Source organism: Pimephales promelas, chromosome 3 (genome assembly GCF_988280905.1).
Source record: "Pimephales promelas chromosome 3, fPimPro1.hap1.1, whole genome shotgun sequence".
NCBI classification, from domain to species: domain Eukaryota; kingdom Metazoa; phylum Chordata; class Actinopteri; order Cypriniformes; family Leuciscidae; genus Pimephales; species Pimephales promelas.
In genome coordinates, this window is record NC_142771.1 from 22,499,212 (window position 1) to 22,518,427 (window position 19,216).

A 19,216-nucleotide genomic window follows, 5' to 3' on the forward strand; every position below is an offset into this window, starting at 1 on the left:
CCATGCTAAAGCTGAATATTATTTGGCTTTGTTATGAATCTGCTTGTTAACAAACGTTCCAGGACCACAACAGCAAATATGATCTGCTTAGCAACAAAACATTTACTGAGCTACATTATGTCTGACATTGACATCTCAACTGTTGTGACGTAAACTATTTCATTTCCTGCGTTGTCACAAATAATGCTATGCTGTAAACATTTTCATATTTATTTAGGTTTCCCCATCTTCCCCATGTAAATAATGCTATACACAATAAAATATAAAGATTTACTTTATTTAAGAAATGAGAGTTGCTGCAGTTACCAATTCATGTGGCCCTTCCAATTGTATCACCTGTTTTTGTTACAATTATAAACAGATATGAATATCTCCAAGTGACATGAACAGTACTGTTGAATATACAATCATCAAAATGGCTCTTGTTATCACAGTATGTTTTATTGTAAAGCTCAGTCGACAACAAAAGCCATTAAATATATATATATATATATATATATATATATATATATATATATATATATATATATATATATATATATATATATATATTGCAGTAATATGATATCAGTGGACACCAAATAACTTAAATGTTTTCACTGATCCTGCTAGGCTTGGGGGTTTGTTGCTCTTTAGCATTGATTTATGTATAAAATCATGGCTCAGAGATCCAAATTATCCAAAATGGCAGCACCCCCAGTATACAGAGAAATTACATTTTACTTCATACAATTTACATTTTTAGTATTAAATTTTGATGCTGATAATGTATTTAAGTGCACTTTTGCAGATTTTCAACCTCTTTGTATTGTATTTAAATGTTGGTAGTATATGTAAATTATTAATGTTTACTCATTTTCCATGTTATCTGGACCGAGAAAATCACGTTCATTTGTAAGGAAAAGTCTTTTGACATCTCCAGGGTTTTTGTGAAAATTACAGGTTTTACATCCACATTTTTGCATTCCTGCCTATGGACAGTCAGATCGACAGAGGGTTATTAACAGAGCAGTTAATGTAAGGGTAGGTTTATCACTGGATTATTTTATTGTACTTTGTCTACTCTTTAAACAGCATTATGTTAAAAATGGAACACTATGGGTAGGGAGCTTGTACTGACAGTACAGTGTTGCAGCGTTCTCTCCATATCCATACCCTAATTCTTTGCTGCCTTTAGCCACTGCCCACAACGCGCTGGATTCTTCTCTGGAAAGTAACTCTCGCTAGACGTTTACTTGCACCCCGGAACAATGCGAGTTGACACCATTATAACAAAAAGTTTGCTAAGCAGTATTTCCTACTAAAGCTAATAAGCAAGGCAATATTTGACTCTGGTAAGCATACATAGCGGACTGGTGTGATGGCCTTGGACGGCGACATGCCCAGTGCATTATAGGTGCTGAAGGTTTCCTACTGATTTGCCAAAAGGAAAGACTACAGCTTTTTTAGTGTTTTCTCTAGTCAGGTAGCACTGATCAGATTTTTTTTTTTTTTTTCAGTTTTATTAAATGCCCATTTTGCCAGTAAAGTGCCCATTTAAACAAATGCCGTGTGGTATGTTATAGGATCTATGCATCCATGGAACATGAGAGACAGGGGGAATGTGTGAGAGAAATGGATGGTGAAAAGGGTTGTTAAATATGTAGGGTGGCTCAGAGTTTGCAGAGCAGGCTGCTGATACAATATAAGAGTGTGTGATGATCTAACATCCAATAAGGACTGGCAGCAGAAATACGAGAGAAAGTGAAGAGCACTCAAGCAGGTCCTCCTCATTCCCTCTAAGTCTGCCCTCACTGCACACACACATACACACTTGTACACTCACTGTGGGGTCTTTTACTTTAGTCAGGTGCTCTTCAGCTCTCTCAGAGAAAGTGACTCAAGTCAAATTGCTACTTCAGATTCCAACCACCCCTGATCTCCTACCCAAACCAAAGAACACTGCAGACTTCTAATGATACGTGTAGTTCTTGTGCCTGTTATTATTGCACAAAACGCATTCTATTTAACCTGGAAGAGATGTCTAGATGGATGCAGACCACAGGACTGATCAGTGGGCTGCTGCTCCTGGCACATTGGAGTCTGAATTCCCTAGTGACCACTGACCATAAATTCATAAAAGAACTGTTTCAGCACTGCTCCTGCTCCACACTGTGTTGTTGCTGGCATGCCGAGGGTCTTAATAACTAAGTGAGATTCCCAAGGAATCTCATTAGATGTTTCATGGCTTTGGACACATTGAGGTTTAGTCTGGTAAAGCTGGTTGTGCTTGTTGATGAGATTTGAGGTTGTGTGTATGTGTCCCCCAGCTTGGCCACACGTTCAGTGCTGCTGTGTGCACTCACACCTGCTAAAAATCCAGCACTGCCAGTGCCTTTGGGTGAGTCTGCCACATTATCGAAACTGTGATAGTCCAGACAGATTTATTTTGTTTGTGAGTATTTTTGAGAATTATAAAAGCAGTGGAGAATGAGTGTAACTTGCATTACTGTGGCACTATTTTTTTGTATGTAAAAGTATTCCTTATAGTTGGATGGCGTGGTTTGGTTTAACATATTAGAAAGATCATCTAGTTCAATATTAAGATTTTAATTATTTTATTCAGTGTAGGTGCATTAAATTGATCAAAAGTGACATTATAGAGACGTGCTTTTTTTTTTCTTTTTTTGTCTAATGATGCTGAAAAGCTTTGCCGTCACAGGAAGAAAGTACATTTTAAAATATATGTGAATAGAAAATTGTATTTCATAATATTACAGTTTTTACTGGATTTGATTAATTCAGTGTTAATTTTGACACATTATGATTTAGTTTTAAATGCAGTGAAAACTTTTTTATTTTTTTTCAAAAACAAGCTAACACCAAACTTTGGTAGTCTGCATTAAACGTGTTAGAAATAAGTTGGGTTTTTTTATGAGCAATGAAAGCGTTTTTTTTTTTTTTTTTTTGTGTGTGTGTGTGTGTAATTTATCACTGTAACAGTATTTATGTAGTAGTAAAAAAAATATTGTAGACAGGGTATCTGCCACTTTTTGAAATTACCACCTTTTATCTTTTTTGCATTTGTTAAATTACTCTTTAAAAGTAAGGAGATTAAGTTGTTAGTGTAAAGCTCTAAAGAATGCAGTTTAGAAGGCAATCTGTCTCTCTCTTCTCATCTCTCGGCTGTGATGTAGGGGATTAGTGCTGTGTTTAGCTGCAGAATCCACAAACCAAATCACACCCTTCTCTTTCTTAACTGCTCCTAATTGATCGAGTTAGGAGAGAGAGAATGTGAAATATTCCTCATGGCCACCAGCTGTTTTCTCTGGAAAGAAGAAAGCACACTCTGCATACAGAGCAGCTGCAGGTGCTGGCAGAGGACCTCAATGAGAACACTGACAGCATCTGCCTTCATCCAACTGTAGAGGGCAAGAAATCTCCAGCTGCCCTTGAACCAATCAAATGCACCAGGCTGTTTTTATTTTTCTTTGCGAATTATTTTGGAAAACTTAAATTGGCAGTGCAGCTCCACATAACAGGTGGTTTGAGAGAGAGTTTTGCATGTTTCAACAGGGTCAGAATGGTTTATAAATAAAAAATAAATAAAAATTTACCCTGGCCTGCGTCTAAGAGAACAGAAGTCATTTTTCAATTAGAGTTGACGGTTTGTGGTGGCGTGAGTGAGTTTATAGGCGCAGTTTTGCTATTTGACAAAGTTATGCAAATGAGCAGTGATGTGATGATGTGACCAGCAATGATTTCAAAAAAAGTATTACGTCAAAACCTGTGCAATGACTTTGAATAATACGTTGTTAATCATTCATCTTTCTTATGAAATGTTATATTCACTGTTGTAATTAATATACAAAATCTTTCCTTTGCTAAATGTTAATTTTTAGCAGCAAAAAAATCTTTTTTTTTTTTTTACCAGCAATGCATCATTTGGTGGTGTCTTGTCATAAGTGTCTTTTAGCATTTTGTTTCTCCACAACTTTTTGCCATGGATGATTGTGTCCCCACCACATGAAATAATTTGCAGCGGGAATGCATGTAATAGAAGAAGCATCCCCACTTGTCATGCTTGAGCTTATTTTGTTTTAATGAGCAGTGATCCAACTCTGTTATTTTTGTTGTTTTCAGAATGTTCATTGTGATTGTCCTCAAAATGGGAAAAGCAGCAGTTTTCTCTTAAACACGCTCACTCTAATGTTTTTCTAAAGAAACCCTAAATGGTTGAGTTTTACAAAAATTCTGTGACCAACAGCCAAATATGTATGAAGTTTTGAAATTTGCATATGTCCCAAGCACATAATTCCTCATTTAAAATTCCTGTGCTATAAGTACACCTTGGGGTGTCATAATATACAACCCTATAAAAAGGAAAAAGATACAAGATAATGCATTGTGTAGCTACGACAGCTGCACAAAATCATGTCGGTGAGATGAAAGATGAAAGCAAGACGCTCTAATTGCAATGAAAAAAAAAAATGCTCGCCAATGTGTTCGTTATTTGATTTGTGTAAAAAAGACACCCATTTGTCGATCAAATCATGTCTGGAATTGAGCATGATGGGGTTTTTTTGTATTTGTACAGTCTTGGTCACAAACTCTGCCTCATTTTGAGTGTGATTCTCTAGCCAATAAAAGAAAAAAAAAAAAAACAAAGATGAATTTGACTTCATTTATTGTTTGGTTGCTTGCAATAATATCATTATTGTGAATTCTTTTGGCCACATTATGTAGTGAAATCTGATTTTGCGAGTTTGTGACAACCCCAAGTATGCTGCTACCATTACAAATCCCCACCTCTTTTGTTTTTTTATAAAAATATAACGCCCCTGGCTGTTGTCAGTCTCTCGTCTTTTCTCTCCTCGCCTGGCCCTTAGTGCTATAAACTCTTATTGCTGTCTGTGCAGAGAAAATCTCAGCTTTATTGGAAGCCAGAGCCGAATACCTAGAAACACTGACAGGAACAGTACAGAAATGTGAAGCGCTCTAAATGATCCAGTCTGCTGAACTTGCTGACCGGCAGCTGTAATCCCTCCTGGCTGAGGTTAATTAGATCCCCCCTCTTTAATTTCACCCTGTTAATGGGCCTCTGAGGGGGGAGAAAACACCCAGCCTCCTGCTCACCTGCTCGAGCCCAACAGGTCTGCTCATGTTGGTTATGGTCGGTGCATCGACCTCATTCTATGCATTTGTAATTTAATTGTGGCTTGCGTCTTCATGCTCTGTTTTCCAAATCAATCCCAGCTATTGTAATCTAGATTCAATTAGAGACGTGTGGAGACGGTCATGCGTACAGGGGCTCTGAGTGTGTGTGTGTGTGTACATATATGTGTATAGGTTGGAGGGATTAGGAAGGCCTTTATTTGTTTTCCATGGCTGTTTGTTTTGGTGGCTTTGGTTTCGCGCAGTATGCAGGAAGGACTTCTACGTTTTCCCTGAGGCTTCAACGGAGGGAGTGATGAATGTAAAGAAATTATGCTTTATTGTCCTTTGTAGGCTCAGACATTCCCCTAGAGGAATTTTTTTCTCCTATGTGTCATTTCAAGCGAGACTATATGAATGCATGATCTTTATGAAGTGGATAAAAAAACCTTGTTGCATTCAGTATTAAAAACATCTCACTTAACCTCTCTTTTCACTCTTTCACCCCCTTTTGTTTCCTCCCCTCTCTTTAATTCAGTCATGTCCAATGTGTGCTAGTCGATAAGGCATAGACTCTTAATGCATGCAGGCATTAGTGCAGCCGACTGAGAGATGGGGATCACTTACAAAAGGATCTAAAATCAAAAAGTTCTGTTTTTGCTGTTTTATGTTTTCTACATCTGAGCAATTTTAGAGTTTATGGACCTGACATTTGAAGTCAAAACTTGAAATATAAATTGTCATAGAATGTATTCATTAACAATGAATCATCTGTTTATTTTTTGAAACTCCTGAAAACAGAGTCCAGACATCAGAAAATGATGTCTGTGTATATGGTACTCGTGTTTATGGTACTCGTATTGAATAGCTTGGTTAATTTAAAAGTAGTCATTTCAAGCTTTCTATAGACACATTTCTCATGTCTGTGGGGCAAGCATACTCTGAATTTCAGTTAATTTTTGTGACCTGCTTCAGTCCACAGAGACAGAGATGGCTAACATCCTGTTTGTTTTCTTTATTTTACAAAGGCACAACGTTTTTTTGGTGTTTTATTTTAGTGTTTGTTTTTCTGATTCACCTTTTCATGATGGGCCAATCATTTTCAATAGGAGATCGATTTAGACTGCAGGCAGGACAGTCCAGCACATCCATTCTGTCTACGAAACCAGTGTGGGAAATGAGGCCTGGCATTGTCTCTGGTCCCAGGAAAATTGTCATCTTGATTGCAAGATGTCTGTGTTATAATCTCAATATATGCCTCCACATCCATGGTACCATCACACATATGCAAGCCACCCATACCAACTGCACTGATGTCCTGCACCATGACAGATGTTTGCTTTTGCACCCGTCACTAGTGAAATTCTGAATGGTCACTCTCAGAAAAATTTGGGACGGAGAAATCTGTCTGTTTTTCCAAAAAACTATTTGAAATACTGGCTCTTCTGACCACAGCACACAATTCTACGGTCTTTTAGACTATCTGAAATTAGCTCGGGCCAAGAGAACTTAATTGAGGTATAGTTGTCTGCTTGCATGACAAAGATTCAAGTTGCCTTTCTTGATGCAGCGGCAGACTGTGTTAAGTGACAATGGTTTTCTAAAGAACTCCCGAGCCCATGTGGCTCTTTTTAACACTGCAACATTTTGGTTCATCTTGCAATGCCATTTGAGGGCTCGAAGGTCAAGTACATTTAACAAAGGTTTCCTGCCTTTTCGCTGGATTCCCTGAATCTTTTCACATTATTATGTGGTAAATGGTGAAAGACCCAAATTCTTTGCAATCTTGCAAAGAAATATGATTTTCAAATTGTTTGACAATTATCTCATGAAATTTGGCACAAAGTGGTGAACCATGAGCCTGTGAATGTGCTCTTTTGTAGTTGTACCCAATCATGATACCCAATTCACCTAAATTATTTTGTACAAATTTTGTAGACAAAACGTCCCAACTTTTCTGAAAATTGGATTGTATGCAGAAAACATTTTGCTGCAGATATTTTGGTGCGTCACTCAAATTTAACTGGTTTAAGTCACCATGAAATCAAAATGAACAATTTTTTTTTTAAATGGAATATTGCAGTATTTATTATAAGTAATTTATCCATGCACATCATTGTTTCAATTTTTTCAAAATGCATGTGCCCTCATATGCTTTAAATTGAAATAACTTCCCCTCTTTCTTGCAGTGACACATGAGGGTGGGCCAACCTGTCAATAGCCACATGCAATATCACATGACATCACAGCAATAGCAAATGCAATCCAATCAATTCCCGATGGACAAAATAAATTCTTGCCCTATTTTTTTTTCAGATGTCTTATCGAAGTTTCACAACAGAATGTAGTAAGTTGTGCAGTGTGTGTTTAATTTACCAAAAAGATCAAAATTAAGAGTAATTTGTTTGAGAATCGGAATTCAGTAGTGGTGTTGGTTTATTATTGTTTCCTTTCCTTAGTAATTTCAGTTAGATATCCCACGTTTGTCTTATTTAGTAAAAAAAAAAACAGATCTGTTCACTTTGTTATTTGAAATCGTTGTGACAACTCTAACATTAGGTCATCTGTCTCTCCCAGGTATCAGGGTATGAAATGTGTGCATGTTAAAGGTTTATTATTGAGGGATACGGTTTACCCATTTCTGCCTTGACTCCTTCGGTTTTTCAGTGTCTAACTCTCCCTGCCAACACTTACCATCTGTCTCCACTCAGCTGGGGAGCATTCAGCTCAGCTGTCCTGAGAGTGAGAGAGAGGGAAAGTGAAACAATGTGTGTGTGTGGGTTAAAGAAAGAGAGAGATACTTTACATTAAAATTTGTTTAAGAAATACTTCTTCCTTTTCACTCTTTTTTTTTGTCATGTCCACCCAGCGTCTTCAATCGCTGTGAGACTTTGTATCTTATGCAGAGGCCTTTGTGGTCTCCAATGTTCCTATTTTATCGTCTTGATATTGTGCCAGATGTAACTTAGCAAAAACTGTGGCTGTACTGTCTTCCAACTGTGGTAATCTGGATATAAATTGCACTTTTTAATTTTAAAAAGAACATTCAGTCTAAGCGACGAGAACTTTATCATAATTCATCCTCCTAAGATTTTACTCTCAGAGTCGACACGAAAGCAGGTTTTGTCTTGGACCAACGTTAGCATCTAACAGCAGCATCCCCAGCGAGATCCAGAGGGGTCTTGTGAAGAAACAATGCAGAGTAAGAAGAGAGACCCATAGGGTGCAGTTAGTCGTGTGAATCGCCACAAGTGATTAGGGAAACTGTCTAATATGCCTTCATCTGAAGGGCATTCATGGTTAAATAGACCATGTTAAGTATTGCTATTTTTACAGTCCCCTTAGGGATGAGGCACCCATGAATACAAGGGAAACATTCACCCCGCCTCTTTCCACCTCATTTCTTTGTCTCGGTTACTCTCTCTCTAGTTCCCTTGGTCATGCAGTAATAGGGACCGTTTACACAGGACGTGCTCTTGCATCCGTCTGTGCTGCTTCTTGTATTTATTTTTTCATGTTAAATGTGCAGTAGGACTGCATGATTGTGACTAACTGTAATGTTTGTTTCATTTGATATTTTAATTATTCATATATTATAATTAATTGCACAAATATATTTGTATAATATATAAATATAACCTTTTCAATTCAATTTAAATTCATTTAGATACAACTTGCATTTAAAATACTCTGTTGTAATTAAAGTCCCTGTAAAGTCAACATGTGTTCTGAGTTTGTTACACCACAGAAAAATGTGTTATTCGCCACCCAGCCAAATTTCAGTAATTTAAAAAGAAGCCGGCAAGTGAATAGAGTTTGCATACACCTTCTGGTGCTACTTGGACACGTCATCAGTGTAGTAGGGTCATAGGTGTGTTTTGAGTCTTTCATCTTCATACACCCTCACCCGGGCGACCCAGTCCCCGGCTTGTGTCCAAGTGGCATGTTGCTCCACGTTTCCCCCTATGGATCCACAGCCACCGTGAAGCCCTCTCTGTGGCCTCTAAGATGTTTGTGGTGGCCTTCTTCAACTGTAGTCCTTTCACTCCAAGGAGTTTGAGGGTTCACAGCAGTGAGCGACCAGCGACGCCTCTCACCCGACCTCGACTGGCTCACAGTGAGTTTTCCAGCCATTGTTACGGCACTCAAAGCTAAGCTCTGCGTTAGCCCTCTTGCGCTCGTTGGCCTCTTCAATACACTCTTCCCAGGGGACAGTTAGTTCCAGGGTGACCACTTGCTTAGTAGACTCAGATGTTAGCACCATGTCTGGGCGGAGAGAAGTGGCTGCAATTTTGCCTGGAAACTTAAGCTGTCTTCCGAGTTTGACTTGAAGCTGCCAATCACGAGTTAGCAGTGGAGAGCGCAGTCGAATTGGGTCCCTGGTTCAGGTGGCACCACCAACTCCCTGCAAGGTGAGAGATCGTGGTCTCTCGAGGAGTCACTAAAAGTGGCGTGGAGATATTTATCGATCTCCTCTACCGGGCAAACGAGGTGGCCACTTCATCGAGCCACCGCTGTAGCACCGCCCAAAAAATCCTGAACACAGCAATGCGGCAAAACTATGTAATGGTCTAACTCCACAATTCAGTACTTCACAGTTCACAGTCTTTGTAATGTGTTTTAGCAATACATTTATAACATTTTATAATGCGTTTAGATTTGTTTTGTTTTTTTTAGACTTTAACTTGCATTCAGTTAATATTTTTTGTGAGACAAGTGCATGCAATATTTGTTATACATCCATAACAAGCTATGGTTTCAGAATTACTTTTATAATTTAATTTTATCTCATCACACTTTTTTTAGCTCCACTAGACCAGCTTTTAAGATCACGTCTCGTCACCTGCTTTTCATTTTATTGTGCGGTTTTTAATGCAACACTGTCCTGTGTGAATGCCTGTGTGATGTAAGGTAACTTAACACTATTGTGTTGTGACTAGACAGAACATAACACTGTTATAACATTTGTGTGTGTAGTCCCTTGTGTTCTGTCATTCCCCTCTTTCACACAGCTCTGCTCCCACATCAGGCTTCAGTGTCAATATTTGCCTAGCAGAAGACTAGGACCCCCTCCGCTCCGCCCCCCCCCGCATTGCTCAACAGCCCAGTCCCACTGGAGAGCCTCAGTGCTGTGTGGGTGTCTGGACCATACCAAATGCGCTGGGAGAGGGGTGTCCTTAAAACTCAGTGGGATGTTAAAGCATTGGTTCCAGCTGAGAGGCCAGTGTGAAACAATGAGATCACCTTAAAGAGGTGGATGTACCTCTGCTTTGTTAACGTGTTATGCCCACTTCGTCCTAAAGTTGATTTTGAGCTGAGATACAGGCACCCACAACTTCTATTTTGTCTTTTCTCTGTTACATTTCCCCCTTTCCCAAGAGGCCTCTTGGATTTTGTGCTGGCATATAACCATGCATTTCTTAAGTGTTTAAGGCTCTTTTAGGGCCCAATAAAATCTGTTTATTTTATTTTTTTCCCAAATTCCGTTTTATTTTTTCCCAAATTCCGTTTTTTTTTTTTCATTTTAATTTTTGGGAATTCATTTTTTTTTAACCCTTTACTGTTATTTTAGTTGTAAAAAGAGTGTTAAAAATTAAAATGTACACATATAAAATAGGAATGACCTTAAATTTATTGAGGTAACAGACATTTAGAGAGAGAGAGACGCTTGAGTGACGGAGAGATTGAGGGAGAACAGGGAAAGAAAATGGAACTGATGCGCTGCATGCTTTAAATAACGTTAAACAAAATGAACGAAATATGCGGCGGCCGGTGTTTATTATGTGGCGCACCTCCACGAATTAGCCTATGTATGGGAAACACTTCATAAAAGTCACGTGCGAACTGCTCGGCTTGGTACTGAGGGCTTAGCGTTGAGTTTCTTAACTTTTTCGCAGATAAAAGCAGAGCCGTGGAGAGCCGCTTTGCCATGCTTTCGTTGTTTTGATGAAACAGACATGCGTTCTTCTCCACACAAAAACAGAATTTCATTCCAAATATGTACAATTCCGTGTTAACACTAGATTCCACGTTAATCGGCCAATTCTGTGATTTCGTCCGCGATTCCGTGATCACGGAAATTATAGGGCCCTACTGTTTCTACACAAGAGGCCTGATGCAGGAGATCAGAGGGTTAGATCAATCCATCTTCAAAGCTCAATCTAAATCGATTCATCAGAGACAACACAGCACCTGTTCATCTGAACTGCATCATGAGAGAAACGCTGCATGAAGATGAATGAATCACCTCACTTCAATAAGCATGATGCATTTCAATCTCATTTAAACATTTGATGGCTATAAAACAAGCAGAACTTTCATTTCATTTGTAAGCTTAATTAATGCTTAATTAATGCTATTAATGTTTCAAACATTACTCAAATTATACAAAACTATTATACCAAAACAATACAAAAGTAATTTTTACCCCATGGAACATGCAACGAAACTTTTAAAGAATGTTTACACTGTTCCTTTTTCATTTAGTCACTTTTTGGTGAAACCATTCACCATTTGAATCAAAATATGTCATTTATGTGAATAAATGACATATTTTGATTCAAATGGTGAATGGTTTCACGTGTAGAGTAGGGATGTGACGGTGAGGATATTTTCCCACTGGTTTATCAACGTGTGACAACACCATTATTACCGGTATCACCGGCGGGTTTTTTTTTTTTTTTTTTAAAAGCAAAGTAAAATGTGCACATCCGCACACACGTCCAAAAACGTCTGTTTTCAATTAATTCTTATGGAACACAAGCTCATGAATTGAAATCAAATCGAACTGTGGAATTTGTGTTAATGCCCAGCCCTAGTTTTTTACTTACTTTACTTTTTTTCCCCCTTTATTTTCTTGTCAGAGTACACCAGAATGCTTCATTTACATCCAAAAAAATGTATTTTGGGGGAGGATGCCCCAAAATAACACCTTTTTTTGACTATTGTGAGTTTACAGGCCTGTTTGTGCAATGAACATGGATTGGGACCAGGGACTGTCAGGCTCTAAAAAGCACCATAAAGTCCTCACAAAAAGGCGCAATGATTTGTGCAGTTTATTCCAAGCTTTCTGAAACCATACGAGTCCTGAAAATTTAATTTGCGGACAATTAGAATAGCAACATCTTTGTGAAAAAGTTTTACACAACAACGAACTTAACTGTCAAGCTATGACTGCATGATCAACATTGCACAGTCATGTTTAGACTCTGTCATGGTTGATCTGGAATTGGTTTGAAAATGAATTTCTAAAGGTGACAATTTGCACATCCTTCCTGTTTATTTTAAGTGATATGTGACAAATTCATAATATTAATTTGTTTGCCCCCTCACGATCTGTGGAACCCACTAAATGCTGGTGCCAAAATTAGTGGTGGCCAAGAGTCCAAATATTACACTTTCGTTGCATGGACTCATACAAACCTGAAAAACATGAGGGTGAGTAAATGATGAACTTCCTATTAATTTGACAAAACATAATATTATGGCTAACATGAATTTGTTAAACGGACAGAAAATATAAAATATACTTTTGTGCAGATTCATTTTTCATTTGCACCTGTGTCATCAAGCTAATATAGTCCAGTCTGTATCTGTTTAACTTTTGACAGTTTTTGTTGAATATTTGAGATTACATCCTATTACTTATTCTCTCAGTGCTGCATGATAAATGGTTCCCACTGTCACTTATTTTCCCAACAATTTATAGCTTTACCTGCCGACAAACCGACTTTTAGAGAATTTGAGAGTTGGTCTGCTGAAAACACTTGGGACAAATTGCAGACTAATGTTCCCTAAGACTACAGGAGCAGAGCTACAGCTAATCTGCTTGTGTGGGCTTTGCGCAATGATGGAACCACAGTTCTGTAGTGACATGGACATTAAATGTTGTTTTAAGTTGGAATCGTTTTAACATGTGAGAGAAAAGTGCAGCGAAGCACAGCTATTTAGGAAATTGGTTGCTAGGAGCAACTGTGAAAAATACTGTGGCAATTTACAAAATATTTGACAGCAGAACGCCATGATTGACCAATCCGAATGTAGTTTTCAATGATGTAAGAATGTTTTTTATGAGTTCTGGCTACTCTCTCTTAGCATTCTTCAACATGCGTTGGCAGTATCTCTAAGCCTTTCGATTTGACATTCAGTGACTCGTGCTGCTGATGGTGTCGCTTGTCAGTGCTCAATGAGAAAATTAAAGGGTACATACACTGTAGAATAATGAACGCACTCCAGTGAGCAAGTCTATTTTTGCACCAAATCTTATCTGATTGTTGTTTTGTGAGGCTTGCAGTCTTTTTCTTACTAGAAATGGGGAAATCAGAGATGTTCTGGAGAGAGAAAGAAGAGCATGAGTCATGCCATAGTCAGGAGACTGGGAGGTGGTGTCTGAGCTCTGAGTCCCTTGTTCTTGCTCTGCTTCATTGGGAGGCATATAGTATAGTTTTATGCTTTTAGATGGTGATGCACCAAATAATTGCTAAAGATGTAATTGATTAAAAAGCTTAAGAATTTATTTTGATTTATTTTTATTATTTATTTGGTTTCAATTTTATATTTAATATTTTTAAATCTTAATTTATTAAAATAAAATTTATTTGACTTTTTTTTAATTTACTATTCATATGTAATTGGGCTGCCCCCGTTAGACTAATCGTTAGTTGCTCTAACGTCAACCTATATAAATGTATGCTATTTTTAGGAGCATATCCAAGTGTTTGTGCGGAGTGTGGAAGCTGAAGTATAGAGCACTTACTGCATGACATGTAGGCGCTAGGGATGGTAAGATTCACAGATTCGCATCGGTGCATCGGCATAAAAGCTAATGATGCGCTGCATCGGATACAAGTGGGCATTTGTATCACGATGCATCATTTCTAACATGTCTGCATCGGTAAAAAACTATTTATTCATATATAATTATTAGTAGATGTGCTATACTTTTACTATTTAGAATGTGACCAATCATGGCAAGTTACGGAACATTTCTTTGTTTATCCCTGATTATCCTTCGATTGTTTCACTGTTAAATGTGTGAGCTGTTAAATGTAACTGGAGAGAGGACAAGAAAAGAATGTCTGTTTTTATTTAGCCTAATCGTTTGGTTTTGTGAAAACCAAATCTTTTGTTTGTGAAAGTCAGATGGCAGTTATGCTACTCTATGATTTTCTGTAGCCTATGTCTGAACAAAAGAAATTAAAGTTAACTATCTATACCATATTGAATTGCATAGCATCATATTTTTCTCCATTGCGTTGTATTACATTGAATCGCATCGCTTTGAATCGAATCAAAATCGGATTGCATCGCAATAGTAGTGAATCGTATTGAATCGCATCGGTAGCTGCTTATGTATCTTTAATGTATCGTATCGTTGGCTATGCTTCGAGATGCGTATCGCATCAGCCTCAGCTATGGAGATGCACATCCCTAGTAGGCGCCGGTTTGATCACTGGCATTTATTCCAGACATTAGAAATACATCTATCGAAAGCTTGAAATCTCTATTTTTAAATGAACTGATTCAAATGGAAAACAAATATTCTAAGGTTATGTTATGAAACATTAAAGGGTTAGTTCACCCAAAAATGAAAATTAAGTCATTAATTACTTACCCCCATGCTGTACCAACCCCGTAAGACCTTTGTTCGTCTTCGGAACACAAATGAAGATATTTTTGATTAAATTTGAGAGCTGTATAACTACCACATTGGCTGCCTAAGGGACTGCCTCTTGACGGCCCAAAAAGTCAATGAAGAAAATGTTTAAATATCCCAAGTGACTACCGTGGCTCAACTATATGTTTATCAAGCGACGCGAATACTTTTTGTGCGAAAAAACAAACAAAAATAACGAGTTTATTCGACTATTTCTTTTCTTCCTTGTAGGCCAGAAACGAGAGTTCCTTAGATTTCCACGACGCATGCGCGAGATTTGCGATCTGCTTACACCAGCTTACACTACTTCAGATCGCAAGTCTCGCGCATGTGTCGTGGAAATCTAAGGAAGTCTCGTTTCTGTTTCCAAAAACATAGAAAACATTATCAGTAAATTATTAAAATGTTCAGACAGTCTTATTGCTGTTTTTTTTTTTTTTTTTTTTTTACAACACATTCATAATCATTACTTTTGCCGATGGACTGTGGCAAGCTTTATGTGCTAAATTTAGCCCTAATATGTAATAATTGTATATTTTGTACACTTATATCATAATTTATTTTGATTTTAATAATTGTATTATTTTTATTTAATAGTTTTTGATGTAATTGTACTTTTTATATTTTACATTTTACTCTAAATTTACATTTAATCAATTTATTAATATTTAAACGATGACTAAACAACTTTTTTAATAAAGCAGTGTGTCCCTGCATATTATTATTATTATTATTATTATTATTATTTAAAATTTTGTTAAATTTATTTAAATATCTAACTATCTTTTTTTAATTCTATGTTATCGGACATGCTGTTGAGAGTCATGCATGTTACTGGTATTGGTATCGACTACTGACATGATGTCACCCAGGTAAAGCAGAGAGGCAGAAAACAAAGAAAAAAATAAAACTGAGAACACAAGAGGGAGACATGAGGTTTATTAGGAAACTATGGAAACTGTTTAGGATGTAACAGAGCGAGAAAGGGATGTGGTAAAAGAGAGAGCCTTTGAAGAAGAGCAGGTGGGCTTCTGCCTTTGATACATGTAGCTGCTCCTTTTAATTCATCTCACACCTCTCTTATCTGTAGACAGAGAGCTGCCTGTGACTCTAGGCTTAATAGCTAAAGGCCCTGTAATGGTGATTTATTGCTTGAACCTCAGGTCGTACCCCATGCCGTGTGTTTGCGTATATGTTTCGGATCCATCTCATGTGCATGAGGTAGGGGAGAGCTTTGTGAGATTTAATTGTGCCTATAAGGAAAAGAGTCTCTTGAGGAACTTGCAGGCATGACAAGGAGGATGGAGAAACAAGGAAAGGAGTAGAGAAGGAAGAAGTACAGTGGAGTCAGGGTCCAAAATTAACTTTTTGGCTCACCTGCCACAGGGACTGGTAGATGAAAAAATCCACCAGCCAAGCATACACAGAAAGCATTTCATCACTGGATTGTTTTTTTTTTTTTGTTGTTGTTGTTTATTTAAAGTGTGGTTTGTCAGCTAAATGTGCGGAATGCTTTTTAGAGAAGATAAGGTATTTTGCACAATTCTCACCCAGCGGTAATTCAGGAAAAAATATATCCGAATGCTCCACATGAAACTATGGTCCGACCTTTTACCATCTTGTCAATTTATTTTGATTAATATGTGCCAGGGAGAGAGTGCAAGATGGTGCATAGGAGACAGTGAAGCCTTGTTTATACTTTTGCCGGGCTCCGAAGAGAAAGAGTGAGTGCACCGGCGTGCTCGTTCTTTAGTTGCGCCCTATCACTTTTAATTCCCATCCCGCAAACACAACAACTCCGTCATGTCCATAGCCATCATGCCAGATATTTTATAACATTACAAAATGCAATAGTAATAAACATTTTATTACATTACTATTTTGGTATGAACACTCACCCGCCAGCCACAATTGGCACTTGGCGTGTGTTAATTTCGGACTCTGAGTGGAGTGGAATGGAATACACATATGAGAGGAGAAAAGAATGGAAGTGAGGAGAAGATATGGCAGGACAAAATCCATTTTGGGTCATGGTGAGGTGTATGGTAGCATGGTATGGTAGCACACACAAAGCAATGCAAATATTGCGAATAAAATGGTGTCTGTTAAAGCCCCCATCTAATCATAAGGTGGAACGATTTTATTCATGGAGACAAACATGTTCAATACTGCTGCTAAATTTTAATGATGCCATTTTCCCTGACAGTGTTTTAGTTTAATATGCACATTATTGTTTGGTCCATGATTTATTCCCAGACGTGGAGTCATTTGTTTTATGTTAGTCATTACATGTTGCTATCCCCCCTGGGCTCTGGAATTTCTCATGTGCTGTATATGAAAGCCAAAGATGACGACAGTCTATGTCTGTCTGTGTTTTTGTGAATGAGTAAGTGTTGATGTGCACATGTGTACTTGTTTAAGGGTGCTGTGTTATGTTTTTTTTTTTTTCTGGTAATAAAATGAAGACACAAAACACAAATTTTATTAATCAAATTAATTTTAATTGTAATACATTTTTTTATGAAATTAAATAAACTTTGTCAAATAACGTGCTGCACAATGAGCTTTACTGTTAAAATTAAAACATGGATTATTCCTTAAATTCAGTTTTGTTAAAAAAAATTGCATAATTTATTTTCTGTTAGTGTATTATTACATTGGGACATATCTAAATTCTACTGTACAACAGTAATATATTTCTGTCAAGTTAAACCGAACTTTTAATTTGACGGGTTGCCGTGAAGTCCTTTTGCGTTTTCTGGGCCCTATTTTAAGTCCTATTTTAATGATCTGAAACGCAAGTATCAAGCATGAAGCTTTGTGGGCGGATCCGGGCACTGTTGCCATTTAACCGGCGGGATAAATGACTCTTGTGCCCGACGCAAGTTTAACGCCGCCTTCACACTGGCAGTTTAATTCAGCTCCGTAATACGCAATACGTTCCCAACGGACGTCGTACTACACAGTGAAAAGCGTCAGACGCGGGTAGAACAAAAATGGCGGAGAGATTAAAGTTTGATTCTGTCAGTTCTGTATGATCTCTCTGATGAGGGTTATGCTGCGTGAGGAAAGTTGCTGAGGACGTTGACATGTCAGGTCGGCTAAACAATGTGATAGTGGTCAATAGTTCAATGTCTACCTTCAATTTAATTATATTAACTGCCCTTATAAACGTTAGAAAGTCGTGAAAATAAAAAATGACATGACAACTTATCATTATAAAATCATTATTTATTTTATTAAAAGTTAATAATTCAGGTTTGTTTATCAGTACCATAGCAACGGTCAACTTCCGCTGGAATTGTCGGATAGGATCAGTCCGTAGCTTTTCGCACGAGTTCAAATTTTTGAACGCATCCGGATGACCAACGGACACGCTTTTCTTTGCACCGCACTCGGTCGGACCCGTTTCGGACCCATTCGCATGCGGTCTGCGAATCTCCATAGGAAATGAATGACTTCTGGTCGTTTTGCAGCCGCATCGGAGCTGATTTCAACTGCCAGTGTGAAGGCGGCGTAAAAGGGTTTGGTCTGAAGTAGCTTCATTATTCATAGGTGTGGTTTGGGCGTAACGGAAAACAAACTAATAAGAGTGTCATATCACATTCCCTTTGAGAGCGTGATGAACGAGGTGCACTTGTTCCATGGCGCAATACTATTATAACGGCGCATTTACCAGGCCAAAAGAAAAAGAAGTGACATTGGGGATGGGACAAAGCCACCCAAATTAGCTTCGTTTAAACATGCATATACTAATTTGGGTAAATGTGTAAGCTTTATGCCTATTTTTTTTCCCCATTGTTATGGACATTTTTAAGATAGGGCCCTCTGTGTGTTCGATGTCATGATGATCGTTTTTCTTAAATTATCACAAAGTGACTTTCAGATTGGATCTAGAGCCTGGAGAGGAAGTTCATGCATTCGTGTCCTCATACAGGCCAAAAAAAACAAAAAAAAACAGCAGAGGCGTCACGTGTGTGTGTGTGTGTGTGTGTGGTAAATGAAACTGTGCATCGGTTGCACCATTCATTCTCACAGAAAATGCAGTATTCGTATTTAAATAGTCTTTGTGGTTTAATATTCACACACACTAGTCTACATCGTGATTTGATTTCAAGTGTACTGATCTGCTCTCTTTTTATTAAAACATTTACTTTTTTTTTATGACTGGATTTCGTAAGCATTTTAACAATGGTAGGGGAAACACTGAAGTCAATCCCAAAAATGGGCAAAAAGCATTGCAAAAGTGGTCCTTATGTCTTGTGTGCTATAATTGTCATCAGGTCATTAAGTTACTTATTGATCGAAAACATGATCTCCCTTCAAACTTGGCACTGTTATGAGATCCAACATAACCAATGCTTTTGGCATCATTAACAATGAATATTGTGCTGCATTTGAATATAGGCCTACTGTAAGTGAATGAGA

General features: G+C 37.8%; 1 protein-coding gene across 4 annotated transcripts in view; it reads left to right on the top strand.

Annotated features, from left to right (window-relative positions):
- Positions 1-19,216, top strand: part of cacna1ia (calcium voltage-gated channel subunit alpha1 Ia) — a 196,550-nt gene that overhangs the window by 5,355 nt on the left and 171,979 nt on the right. The gene's annotated exons all lie outside the window — the stretch shown is intronic.